Source organism: Colias philodice, chromosome 23 (genome assembly GCF_061535455.1).
Source record: "Colias philodice isolate Cphi_HAF_F1 chromosome 23, ilColPhil1 Martin Lab GWU primary, whole genome shotgun sequence".
Taxonomy (NCBI): Eukaryota; Metazoa; Arthropoda; class Insecta; order Lepidoptera; family Pieridae; genus Colias; species Colias philodice.
In genome coordinates, this window is record NC_143108.1 from 956044 (window position 1) to 970657 (window position 14614).

General features: G+C 35.7%; 1 protein-coding gene across 2 annotated transcripts in view; it reads left to right on the top strand.

Moving 5' to 3' along the window:
• Positions 1-14614, top strand: part of CtBP (C-terminal binding protein) — a 124400-nt gene that overhangs the window by 36407 nt on the left and 73379 nt on the right. For both annotated transcript variants that reach the window (XM_089709778.1, XM_089709779.1), the window contains exon 2: positions 10145-10175. The gene's annotated coding sequence lies outside the window, so the exon portion shown is untranslated. The remainder of the gene's footprint in view (positions 1-10144; positions 10176-14614) is intronic.

Below are 14614 nucleotides of genomic sequence, written 5' to 3' on the forward strand. Positions count from 1 at the left end.
ATATATAATAATTAACGGGCAAGTAAAATAATGTATCTACGTATTAGATGTGTTATAATTTTAAATTTATATTAAGCACACTATGTTATTAAGCTATTTCCATATACGTATACATTTTTTATCGATGTATAACATTATGCGCTCTTACTTTGCATACGTACCTAAAATTGAAATAAATAACATTTTTATTGAATTTAAAAGTTTTAGGTCGTACATGATATCGTGTTTTCAGACTTCTGCTCTATTGCTACATCAAAACTTCATCGCGTTCCTAACTTAAAGGATGAATGAAATGAACGAAATATCTTACGATTGTTATAGAAAACGTTATCGAGGGTTCGACTCGTACATCATTATTGCAATTATTTGCGAACATTTCATGCCACACCACTTTATCTTTCACCACCTATAAAATAAAACAACATAAAGACAACAAAGACGTGTCCATTACGCGAAAAATGCCTCATCATCGTCCTTGTAAAGCGCCATGATGTGTGATGTGTATATCATGAACTGACGCGGCGCAATCGTGAGTGGCATGTGTAGTGGGTAGTGGTGTCGGCAAGCCCTTTTTATATGTACGGGCTATAATATGGAAGCCCGCTGAGCCAGCCGGTATGGATAGATCCGTGTTGTATCTATAGATGAAGAGGTTTATGAGGTAATTAGGTAGTAGTTTAAAGAGCAGAAGTGTGATGTAGCTTTGTGAACATGTTAAATTGGTGGCCACTTTCTTTCATTATGATAAACGCTTTTTGAGTAGAAGCTATACAATCTTTCACGTAACGCATTGAAAAGATTGTCATCTTGCTCGCAAGTTTTAATTTCGCATACGTAACGACGAGATGCGTTTTCAAGATAAAATTCAATAAAGAGCACCGTTCACTGCGCTAAGTGCAAAACTTTCTAGTCGAGTCATGCCGTGTAATGCGTATGTATATGTGTTTGTGCCTATATAGGTGCCTTGTGTGTGGCGGTCAGATATGGTAACCAGACGAAATTGATTTTGACTGACTGAGACAAGTTATTTTTTGTGTTCAACAGTTAGTTTTAGTGAGTTAGTATGCATGTGATTTTATGGTTGGCTGAATTGATCTTTAAGGTGTGATATTTTTTTAATTATAGCGTGGAGCGTAATATTATAAATAGCAAGGTGTGTGTATTTTATATTACTTTAAAGTTTTGTGTCGACTAATTCAGTAGAACGTAGAAAAACAAAGCAAATAAGTTAGGTAGCTAATTAATATTTGAATAATTTTGACTTTGAATTGTCCTTATTCCGACACAAGGACATTTCTTATCTCACACCTTATTCAAATTAAAAACGACCCAGAAATGCCATTAAAGCCTGTATTTAACTTTAACGTGAAGCGAAAATTGTAATAGCCACATGAGCACTGTCTTGAGAGTTTCTAACGTCGTAGGTATAGGTACACTAGACCTACACCACTATAACTTTCTTTGATCTCACGGCTCGTTCTGAACGTGTGTATGTGTGCTGTTCGACCGGTTCTCGTTATGTACTATACGTGTGTGTGTGTGTGTGTGTGCCGGGCGTATGACCTAATGTCTGGGCTAAGACTAAGCATGGGTGAGGTTTAGTGTTTCGGCTTGTGTTAAAATCGATATAAGAAAGTATTGATATTAGTTTAGAAAACTTTATTTTAATTTGTAGACGTAGTGCAGCAGCAGAATCCGAACTTTTTAGTATGAAATCTGTTTTGTTAAAGCAGAATTCCACGTAAGAAAAAATAAAAGATCAGGATCGTTATGAACTTGTAACTTAACACGTCAGAGAACAATACGTCTGTATTTCATATTATCTAGCATATTTTTCCTGTATAGGTAGATAATTATGGATAGAGATTAATTTAAATTATTTTAATATAAACTTTAAGTGTCGGCATTCATGAATATCATAAATATGAAGGATTTACGTATGTAAATTTCTGTTTACTATAAGTTAACACTAAGAATCTAAGTAACTTGATTTAAATAAATATTATGCGCGTTACGCTTGTAAAGATTCATCTTCAGTGTTTTTATATGAAAAGCAATGAATAAATTACGACGTGTGGAATATTATTATATTCACTTATTATATCAAAGGAAGTGTTGAGAAATAATGTAAATAAAAATGAAAAGTTGGCAACCCTAGCAGAAAGCCCCTACGTCGATGTAAAGTGAACGCACTCAAGTACGTACGCGGGGCATATTGTGTGAGCATTCTTGTAATTGAGTATTTGAATAATAAAAAAATATTGATTTTTTTTTTATGTATTTTAAAACTTTATTATTAATAATATTGATATTTAATACAAAAATCTCCAAAAAAATTATTTTTCAATTAATTATAAGCAATTAAAAATTGATGAAATTTAAATTAAAGTCACGTGACTATAAACGCGCCATGACTGGTCACGATAGATGTGACGTCAAAATATTATAGTTGTATACGTTTTTCTATCAACTGCAATGAGTGAAAACTAACATTATGACGTCACACGCGTTCGGGTGACGCTTCGGGAGTTGTCGGTGTGTTTTCGGTACTGGATTCAAAGACTAATTTTTATTTTGAAATAACTTTTGAATTATTGCAAAAAAAAATGAAAAAAAAAAAACAGTTTTGTTAAGTATAAAACTAATATATAATCTTTCCATTTAGCACAAAAAAAAATTTTATTCAAATACTCAATTAATGCGCTTTTTAATGTAATTTCTTTGGCAGGACACTTGTCTATGTGTTAGGTTTGCGGTTGAGGTCTATGTAGCATGTCTTGCTTAAATTTATTGTTGGAAAAATATGGTAAGACTCGTGTAAAGAAGGATTCTGATTAATGGCCGGCAATGGTCGGTCGGATGAACCTTTCTGTCGTAATTGAACAAAACATACTGTAGTATGGTAAGCATTAGAAATTTAGAACAAAGCAAAATAGTTTGGAAAATCCAAAAGTGCACGCCTCATAATTTTTTTTAATAATTATTTATTAATTATTATTTTTGTTTATTTAATAACAATTAAACCACATCGAATCAGACCCTGAAAAATGAAAGGGTTCTATTCCTGAGCATACTCAAGCGTAAGAGAAAAAAAAAAGACTCGATTAGTAAAGTATTTCGGTCGCTATCGTGTTAACAAGAAAATCCTCCGCACATACAGACACACGGACGTCCAAGACAGAACTTTTTTAAACTGTTTTTTAACTAGTTTAAATAACAAAAATGACATCAAAAATGTCATGAATGTTAAAAATAGTGTTTTTTCTTAATATGTGTGTGTGTATGTATTATCTTACAAGTGCAATATATGATACATAAAGACATTTTAAGTTTGAAAAATCAGATGTTTTGCGCGAAGTGACAGTAGTACCCACCTCAACGCTTCGCTTATGAGGCGTGCAATAGCCCTCTATAACAGGGTGTAATCGTTAAGTGTGCACAGGCGATTTTTCCGTAAGTATTACAGATAACAAAAAACTTTAAACTGATATCGATTCTATAATAACCGGAAAATGTCTGGAAAATATCCGGAAAATGCGTGGAAATTTCCGGAAAAACCGTGGAAAATGCCTGGAAAATCCCTGGAAAATGCGTGAAAATGTCCGGAAAATGTTCGGGAGAAGCGTGGAAAATGCTCGGAAAATGCCTGGGAAATTCCCGGAAAATAACCGGAAAATACCTGGAAAATATCCGGAAAATGCGTGGAAAATTCCGGAAAAACCGTGGAAAATTCCGGAAAAACCGTGGAAAATGCCTGGACAATATCCGGAAAATACGTGGAAATTTCCGGAAAAACCGTGGAAAATGCCTGGAAAATATCCGGAAAATGCGTGAGAATGTCCGGAAAATGCGTGAAAATGTCCGGAAAATGCGTGAAAATGTCCGAAAAATATCCGGAAAATGCCTGGAAAATATCCGGAAAATGCGTGGAAATTTCCGGAAAAACCGTGGAAAATCCCTGGAAAATGCGTGGAAATTTCCGGAAAAACCGTTGAAAATCCCTGGAAAATGCCTGGAAAATATCCGGAAAATGCGTGAGAATGTCCGGAAAATGCGTGAAAATGTCCGGGAAATGCGTGAAAATTATCCGGATAATATCCGGAAAATGTCTGGGAAATGCGTGGAAAATCCCCGAAAAATGCCAGGGAAATGCTCGGAAAATCCCTGGAAAATGCGTGAAAATGTCCGGAAAAAGCGTGGAAAATGCCTGGAAAATCCCCGAAAAATGCATGAGAAATGTCCGGAAAATGTTGGGACATGCGTGGCAAATGCCTGGAAGATCCCCGGAAAATGCCAGGGAAATGTTTGGAAAACATCCGGAAAATCCCCGGGAAATGCTCGGAAAATCCTCTGAAAATGCCTGGGAAATTCCCGGAAAATAACCGCAAATTGCCTGGGATATGCTCTAAAATGTCTGGAAAATATCCGGAAAATGCGTGGAAATTTCCGGAAAATCCCTGGAAAATGCCTGGAAAATATCCGGAAAATGCGTGAAAATGTCCGGAAAATATCCGGCAAAAACGTGAAAATGTCCGGAAAATGCGTAAAAATGTCCGGAAAATATCCGGAAAATGCCTGGAAATCCCCGGAAAATGCCAGAGAAATGTCCGGAAAATGTCTGGGAAATGCGTGGAAAATGCCAGGGAAATTCACGGAAAATCCCCGGAAAATATCCGGAAAATGCGTGAAAATGTCCGGAAAAAGCGTGGAAAATGCCACTTCAAATTTGCGTAGTAATTTAAGCAGAATACCAAAAATGTATATGGGATATTCATATTTCATACTTAATGTATGGGAGGGTTTAAAGATATTTTTTTTGATATTTCTCGATTTATTTTTAAAAATTTATTACGGCCATTTTACTCATTAGGTACCTACTTTCGATATAAGTTTAAAGTTTTTTGTTATCTGTAATACTTACGGAAAAATCGCCTGTGCACACTTAACGATTACACCCTGTAAATCACAGTCTCAAATGCATAAATTGAAACGTTTGCAAAACTTGAATGCACGACTCCAGAGCGTTCGCGTTGTGTAAACAACAACCGGCAACAAGCAACGAGCGACATGGTAACAGATAATGTCGTAGGTACGGTTGTTGGCATTTAACTGAGAACTGGTTCGAGGATAGTGTGGGAATGCCTTTAACCAATTAGATGGAGCGATACCGAGCTGGCCCGTTCGATTTATTTGCTCGTGACACTTATCACGATTGTAATGCTTTGCTATATTTTGCATAGACTAGATGTAGAAGGGAGTGCATTGGTGGGTTATGGGTAGTACCGTTTAGTGATTGTATTGTTTTATGGTTTGTAGTTTGGTATTGGGAACGCAGGTAGTGCAGAGTCAATGTGTAATACAGTTTCGGGAGGTTTAACCTATTAGAAGATTTCAACTTTTTAAAAATATTGTGTACTAGTGGTCCGCCCCGGCTTCGCCCGTGGTACATATTTCGCAATAAAAGGTAGCCTATGTCCTTTCTCGGGTATCAAAATATGTCCATACCAAATTTCATGCAAATTGGTTCAGTAGTTTAGGCGTGATTGAGTAACAGACAGACAGACAGAGTTACTTTCGCATTTATAATACACTAGCGACCCGCCCCGGCTTCGCACGGGTGCAATGCTGATACTAAATACACTACAGAAAAACTGTGAACGTTGTATATAAAAACATAGCGACCCGCTCTGGCTTCGAACGGGTATATAAAATAGATAGCCGGGCGGCCGGCCGATACCGCCGCAAACGCTACGTCCCGCAATTTTTAAATCTGTAATATCTTCGAATATATTCACTTAAATCATACGGTATAAAGGGCCATATAGATCTATACTAAATGAACAATGTACCTATTCAAGGTATTTAATTTGTTAAGGATTAATGCTGTATTGGTTAAAATCGCATCGAAAATTTGCCATTATTTGTCGTAAAAAGTAAATGACAAAAAAAGTTATTGTGGGTTATCCATAAGAGATAGACATATACCATCGCGGACTTTTCTGTAGATCTTTTCAATGTGTATAATACTTAGTACATTATTTTGATAAAACTCGTAGGGTTTAGCCTGCGTTTGCAATGTAAGCGGAGAAAATGTAATTTTTTACGACATCACATTAGAAATCTCAAAAATAACAGTACTTCTCCACTATTTAATGGATGTTATTATACATATAAACCTTCCTCTTGAATCACTCTATCTATTAAAAAAAACCCCATCAAAATCCGTTGCGTAGTTTCAAAGATTTAAGCGTACAAAGGGACATAGGGACATAGGGACAGGGAAAGCGTCTTTGTTTTATACTATGTAGTGATTTATAACACAAAGATGCCAGTCTCGAACCGTTCATTGATATATACCTATCATTAAACAAATGTACAACACCTAATGTATTTAGCTCTAAGGTTAGGTTAAGTTTGATTGAATAAACGAATTTGAATTTGAATTTGAAAAGCTGCCGTAATGCCGTAAACAGTGTGCGCTGCAAAAAAAACAGGCGACAGCTGTTGTTATTGTATTCGTATGTCTTGTCTGTTTGTCTGTCGTAAACGTCAATAAGAACCAAGATGGCCGAGTGGGGGACCCGTATTGTGTGCAAGCGCGTTTGGACATGGCTATCTTTGGACTATGGTGCGGTAGAAAGCGTCGGTCTTGACACTGTGAAAATATAGGAAACGTTGAATGTGAATGTGCGGTTTATTTTGAGTTGAAGTGTGCGATTAGGTGAATTTTAAAGTGGTGAAGTTATTGTTATTTGTGTGTCTTGTACATCTAAAATTATCGTGTTTAAAGACCCAACATATCTTAATAACCGCACGCAAGATTGTCAGGATTATTCGTATATTCGGTAGGTACGTAAACTATTTTTTATTACTTTTTATACCTAAGTAAGTAAGGCAAACATTCTACAAGACTGTAGAATGTTTGCCGGGTAATCTCGTAATATTTCAGTTAGTGAATATTCGTATCGTGTGGCATGGTTATGTCGTTATGTCATTACAAAAACAACTAGCTTGCAAGTCAGTGGCTGTTAACTTTAAGTGGGTAAGGTCACGAATAATCTTACATCCACTACGGTATACGATTAAAAACGTTGATAACATAAAAAGCGATTATTCTCCGCCTTTGAGAATGGAGTCGACGAATTTCTCGAGTATAATTTATACTGTACAAGGATTTTTGTATGAGAGACGGTGAGCGTGGAGGGCTTTCGTTCACGGCACGCGACCTCTCGAGGGTTGTTTTCGGGTTCGGGGCGAATTCGCAGGATTTGCGACATGCTTTCTAGAAGTTTTCATATTTGTGTTTGTTTCTGTTTGTCGGTTATGCGGCGTGTAGGGTAATGTGTGATGTTTGTGTGTGGTTTGAAAGTTTATATGTTTTAAGCTGCTAAGAATATTATGCCTTATTCTTCGTAACTAATTTTTCTAGACGATGGCAATATGTAATTGTTATAGTTGTGAATGCGCCGAATTACACAATTTGTTGCAATGTATATGAAATATCTGAAGAGATAATATTACATCTACTTTTGTGGAAAAACATGTTATAGGAATTTTCATGCAGGTAATCTTCGATGATAAAATGATTTTAGATAAACATTTCACATGAAAAAGTCTAGTCCATAGCCCGCTTATAAGACTACTTTACTTAAAACACGTTCCGTCGACATATCTTTCGTAATAGCAAACGATAAGAAACACATTACCCGCAAACTGAATGAACCATTGAACTGCATACGACGCTTACGTATAAGTACAGAAAATTTCGCTCTGTCACGGGCCATCTAAAAATATTGCACTTGGCACGATGCGCCGCGGCGAACTCTTTGAAATGTAGCCAAGGTTTGGGTTTTTTTATTTCTCCTTTCTCTTAGAACCACGTTATCGGCGTGTGATTGTGTTGTTTGTGTACGTTGATAAGCGACGATTTAGCGTGACGACTCGAATGGATCAAGGGGGTTTGGTCGTGCTACATCTTTGACTGTGTGCGTTTAATTGACATATGTGTGTGTAGGTACATGTATTTCGTTTGTTTGTTGAACAGGATTGTTGTTTAAATTATAACGTGTTGTGACAGGCGGGCGGGTGTGTTTGATGTGCCGTCAATTAATATTATTATTGATTTATTTGATTGTACGTTTTGTACGCAAAAACCGAACAGAATTGGTTTAAATTGGACGAATAATTGAGGAAAGAAAGCTGTTCCGATTCACGTTTACAACTTTCACACAATAAAGTGAACTATTCAATAAAATGCCTTTTAATTAATTATATAAAAACCACAACTATCGTAAAATTAAAAGAGTCACGTTGCGAAGTTCTATTTAAAGACATGCTTAGCGTTCAAGGCGAAAACGGGTCCATTAGAGAGAAATTAAGTGTAGCGTCCGCCATCTTCCCATTGTGACGTGATTCGAGGGTTTTTCTGGCCATAATATGGCAAACATTATGTTATACCTATACAAAAACTAAGTTGACTTATGAATAATTATTCATAAGTCAACTTAGTTTTTGTATAAGTTTCAACAATAATTGTTGTGTGCTCATTGTTTATATTTGTATTATAAAATGAAGTCTTGACACAATAGTATCAGTACTAATATAATAATTTAACACTTACTTACCAACTTATATTTCAATGCAATTCGTAGAAATATTATGTGCATACAAATTCATAGAATAGTATATCTATTATAATAATATCTTGTGTTTCTGCAACGTATTGTTTATTATTATATCGAATAAACACTTTTTCCGCACGCCGCCAGCCCTAACCGACGAGGCGATACGGGTCATTCGACCTCGCCGAAGGCCGGATCGGCCTTATTGATTTTTTATGCGCATTGTTCCATTCCTCTTCTAGTGTCGACCGGTGGTTAGATGTAGGTATACTGTATATTATGTAGATTGTAGGTATCGAGTTACGTCTGTGTTGTACTGTCTCACTGCCCGATATATTGTGTCTTTCACGTTTGTATGTAGATGTGGAAATGTCGAGAAATAGATTAATTTGTTGCGTATTGGTAACGGATAGTGTCTCTTCTTAGTTGTGAATAAGACGATTTGGTAAAGAAAATACTTGGAATTTACTTATAAAGTAAAGTCAATTTTATTGAACGAAATATTCAGGTTCTTAATCACCTGTCTCTTTTTTGTATCGGTCGGTTAAAACATGCACGCTTTCATGTTGATAGCCGAACACGTATTTACAGAGACGCATGCAGCCACGAGATGGAATCGTTTAATAATTCCCTTTGATCTGGCATTAACTGATGCTGTTCTCTATACACATCACAATATACGCCTTACTTCCATAACAATAAAGGCAATATTTGCAGTTAATGTATGAAGAATAACCGGTTTATCACGGCCGTTGATTTTCGTCTCTTTTGTGCGTGATCGAAGCGCTATTAGCCGGCGTGAAAGATATTCGAGCAGTGTCTAACGATCCCAATGAAAGTTACTGATTGACGGACGGACTTTTCTATTTCTTGTCTGTTGGAATGGAAAATTGAAAGAATAACGTGTTGGAAATGTCAATGTTTTTAAAATTTAATTGTAATGTTTTGTTTTTAAATTAAACTGAGACATGCACGTGTGTTGTTATGATTAAAATAATAATTATAATGTTACTAGCTGTGCCTCATAAGCTCATGTGTTATTCTTAATGTACCTATGACCTATATTATACTAAAGCTGCAACCAAATGCGTCCAGTAGTTTACGTGTAACGTTCGTTACTAACTTTCGCGTTTATAACATTGGTAGGATTCATTAGTCTCTATGAACTTACTGTACCTTTGTAAACTATAATAAGTTTGAAAAATCAGATGTTTTGCGCGAAGTGACAGTAGTACCCACCTCAACGCTTCGCTTATGAGGCGTGCAATTCAAGGTACCTCGATATCACGTTAAACTTTATACACTACAAATAGCAAGTTGTGATATTTCGATCACGGATGACACTCTGTAAATAGCATTCGCTCATTACGCGCAGCACAAGTTGATATTAAGTGCATAACTACATCGTGGATGAGCGAAATTCGCTAACAACTTGTTATGTAGTTTTAGAATAAGAAACTTGTGTATAATACCGTCGCTTACGACACTTTATAATTGACGTAATCGTTTTGTGTTTGTTTCAGATTGTGTACGGAGCGGTCGCGGGCTTTAACTGTAAGTATGGATGTTTTTTTGTTGACTTGTATGTGTTGAAACTTTAAATATTAAGTAGGGGGTAAAAAGGGGATCGTGTCCCATAAATGGATGTGTTTGTTTTCATTTATGGGATAATTATATTTATAAATAGACGATAGACTCGTGTGCCCTGTTTTATAGGGATAACAGATACATTTCTATAAGAAGTAGTTAATATTGTTGCTCCTTATACTATGTATTATATACAGGCAAAACTACTTATCTTATTATACACTAGAGGTCCGCCCCGGCTTCGCCCGTGGTACATATTTCGCAATAAAAGGTAGCCTATGTCCTTTCTCGGGTATCAAAATATCTCCATACCAAATTTCATGAAAATTGGTTCAGTAGTTTAGGCGTGATTGAGTAACAGACAGACAGACAGAGTTACTTTCGCATTTATAATATTAGTATGGATTATACATACTTATGTGTTTAATATATCTAACTAAAATTACTATCGTTTAATTATAATATTATCAAGACATAATCCTGTTATAGCAATGTAGCTCATTAAGCACACAGACTACATTAGAGATGTCTAAATCGCATTACGCTAAGACCAAACGCAATTTGTTCGTGAATGTCTTGATTTTGAGATAATTAGTTTCATCACGACGCGAATTAATTCAAGGTTGAGATTGTATGAAAGGATTCACGAGAGAATGGAACTGTATCGTTTATATTATTAAGTTAACTGTGCACCGCAGTTTTACCCGCAATGCTCCACTCCTGTTTGTTTTAGCATGATGCTATCACAGTATTACCATCCTACAGTATCGCGACGAATGTACTTGTGCAGAGAAACGGAGGGGAACTGGCGGGGGGTCGGGCGACGCGGGCCGCTTAATGCAATCACGCTGAGTTTGCATTAACTATCGCGAAAGGACGACGCAGTCGTATTTTTTGTGTAATAATTTTATTATACATAGGTACTTACATATTCTATTATGACGCGCAAAAACTGTTCCGTTTACGGATGTAAATCTACATTGAAATCCCAGAAGGAAACAATATTTCAGAAAGATTGTATTAATTGTAGGGGAGACCGGGTACAAAAGTAACACTTTGTACTTGTACCTTGATTTCTGACTGGGTGTTACTGTTATCATTAAATTAATATAACCATATATAAATTTAGTTTATATTCTTTACACTAGCAACTCAATTTATTATATTATGTAGTGTTTTATATTAATAAAGTAAATTAAAAAAAAAATCGTGAGTTGTTACTTTCGACCCCGTAAGCAGGTCGAAAGTAACACGTCGTGGGTCGAAAGTAACAAGACAAAGGGGTTGGTAATTAATACAATATTATGATGGTAAATCAACAAATTATTTGTTTAAAGACTTTGTATTAATAACACATATCAACTCTTGCATTTTAAATATAATACTTACAAATATAATACAAAACAATCGCTAAAAAATATTCGAAGTTCAAGTAATGAGATTAATTAAGGGAATCATTCTTTTATAATTAAAAATTCTGCATCCTGCATCCATCCACTAGCATTCCCAGCTCCAGCACAACCAACAGGACCCTCGGCAATACGAAAAAAGCGGAATGTGTTCTCTTAGAGCATTAATGGCAACAGCAACAGTTACTAATTTTCCAGGCTCTGCTAAGGTTATGGCACCTACTTGTTAAATCCCTTTTTAATCTACAATTTTGCTAGGTTTTTGGACAGTGGTCACCCCTGTCTCGTCCATATTCCAAATATCTTTTGGCTCAAATTGGTACCTTTCCCATTACCTCAGCAAGGTTATCAAAAAAATTATTCACATTATGCTCGTTGATGGAGATAACTGAAAATAAACTGCAGAGCACTCGATTAAATAGTCGCGTAGATTACTTTACTTGTTATTAGTAAATCTCGATCGACGCAAGGTAGCTGCACTAGTATTACCGGCTTTTATTTTTTTATAAATCTATATAATGTTACATGGCAAATATTATATTTTTGCAAGGCCTCTAATTGTTGCACCATCTTTCAAAATGCTCTTCAGCCGTGTCGGTAATTCCTCGATCAGTAGTTCTAATGCGTTGTCGCGGCATTCTGTTGAAGTAAAGATGTACATAAAAATATACATTATCATAATGGGACAAAAATGACATGTTACTTTTGTACCCGTCTATATTTTTGCCAAGACGTGCAACAAAACTTTAAAACGGAACGTGCTACATAAAAATTATTATGAGCAATGTACAATTACTCTAATCAAGAATGGATATGCAAACATTCAGATTTCTATCATCCTTTTAAGACTACGTAAACGTTTAATAAAAAAATGTCGAAAATCTTACTTTTGATTCGTGAAAACACGTAGCGTCCTGTCACACAGCCTAACAGCGCGTGGCGCACGCGGCGAATGAATACAATTAAGGGGGTGCTCTCGGCTATCGCCTGACAGAGGCTAAGCGGTGTTCGCCCATTGGATAAATCTAGAGAGCATTTGTTACTTTCGACCCACCGTTACTTTTGTACCCGGTCTCCCCTATCTGTTGAATTAAAATCAAAGCTATGTATATGTTGTCCTCATTATTTTCTAATCAGATTGTACATCCCAATGCGAATGCATTACTTAGTTAAATGGTATAATATACAATTAAGAACATCCAAAAATAAAGTGTCCACGTAAATAATATTTAGCAGTGCAATATCTGTAATTATATATTTATGAACAAATAATTACATCAGACTTAATAATCGCAATTATTTTGAATTTACATATGAATAAATGATTTCATCATAATATTAATAATCAAAATTGTTTATTTCCCATTTGTTGCAACCCTAGCGTATTTTCGTGTGGCAGCGTAAGTACCTACGCTGGCGGCGGCATCGCGCGACATCAAAGGCGATTCCTTACTGTAGGAAATAATATTGTAATACTGTGATGCTATATTATAGCCTTTCTCGATAATTGGGACATATATCACCGCCAGAATTTAAAAAATCAGACCAGTAGTTCCTGAGATAAGCGCGTTCAAACAAACATTTTAGATTTATAATATTTCAAAGAAAATAAAGCGCTCTTTCAATTTGATTCACACAAATGTCGTATTTTTTGCGTATCAAATAATCTTATAATATATAAAATTCTCGTGTCACAATGTTAGTCTGCAATCTGCATACTCCTCCGAAACGGGTGGACCGATTCTCATGAAATTTTCTGTGCATATCGGGTAAGTCTGAGAATCGGCCAACATCTATTTTTCATATGTACCACGGGCGAAGCCGGGGCGGACCGCTAGTCATAAATAAACTTATCCGACACATTTCACGCGAGGTAAATTTGCGAGATTTGTTTTGCGCGACGCACGTAAAAATATTCTAACAACACAACACGGCCAACGACAAAAATATTCGCGTCGACTAATTTTAGATCGTCTGCAAGCGGTTTTGTTATTTTGGCTCAGGAATCCGACATACATCGCAACGTGTGTATTTCTACCTACCTACCTGTTTATAATTTATACACGTATTTTGTTTGGCTTGAGCCACGCAGTGTTGTGTAGAAATGATTTTGGTAAAATTCTTGAAAATGCACTATTTGTTTTCGACTGTCTCTCTGTGTTGTTGTTTAATTGTTAGTTTAGTTTGGTTTAAATCTATGTCTGTTTTACTTGCACGGTTTTAATATATTTAAATAAGTATTACTCGTTAGTAATACTTATTATTAAGTAAGTTATTCCTTCCCGTTGGAAGGAATAACTTGCATATCCACTCAAATTTTCTCTCTTTATGTGAGCTTTAATAAACATGATGATAATTGCAAGTGATTACGAAGGTAGGTTAGCATTTATTATTTTAGCTACAGTTGCATGATGAGAGAATGAACTTAACTGAGCTGAATAAAAGAGGATTAGCTTGAAGTTAGGTGCTTGATGCGAGCATCAACGTAAACGTTTTACGGTTTCAAAAAATCTTAATGAAACTACTATTTTAATAAATTTTACAAGCGCACGCAATCATTACTTAAATTTTTTAATAATAAGCATGTGTCATGTATACGCAATTTCCTTTGAGGTATTTCTAATTGATTCTAATAGATACGGGACAGATGCATGTCACATCTGTTTCATTAATTTTTCCATACATGAACAATATTATATTTATGACAAACAGCTTTTTAAATCATCCATACCACAACTTTACTAGTAACCATGTTTCTCCATAGTTACACAAATGCAGTAATTTATAACTATTGCTAGTAGGAGTATGTCTGCCCATTACAACGCTAGTATTAGATAAGGCGCCTCTAACATCTGTCTCCGTGCAAATGATGTATAGCATAGTGTCTCCAATGTTATATTATGAACGAACCGCGCAACAAATCATCGCTAGCTACTAACTCCCAAGACGTTCTAGCAACTAAAATGTATGTGTGTGTACAATTAGATGTATGTGTAT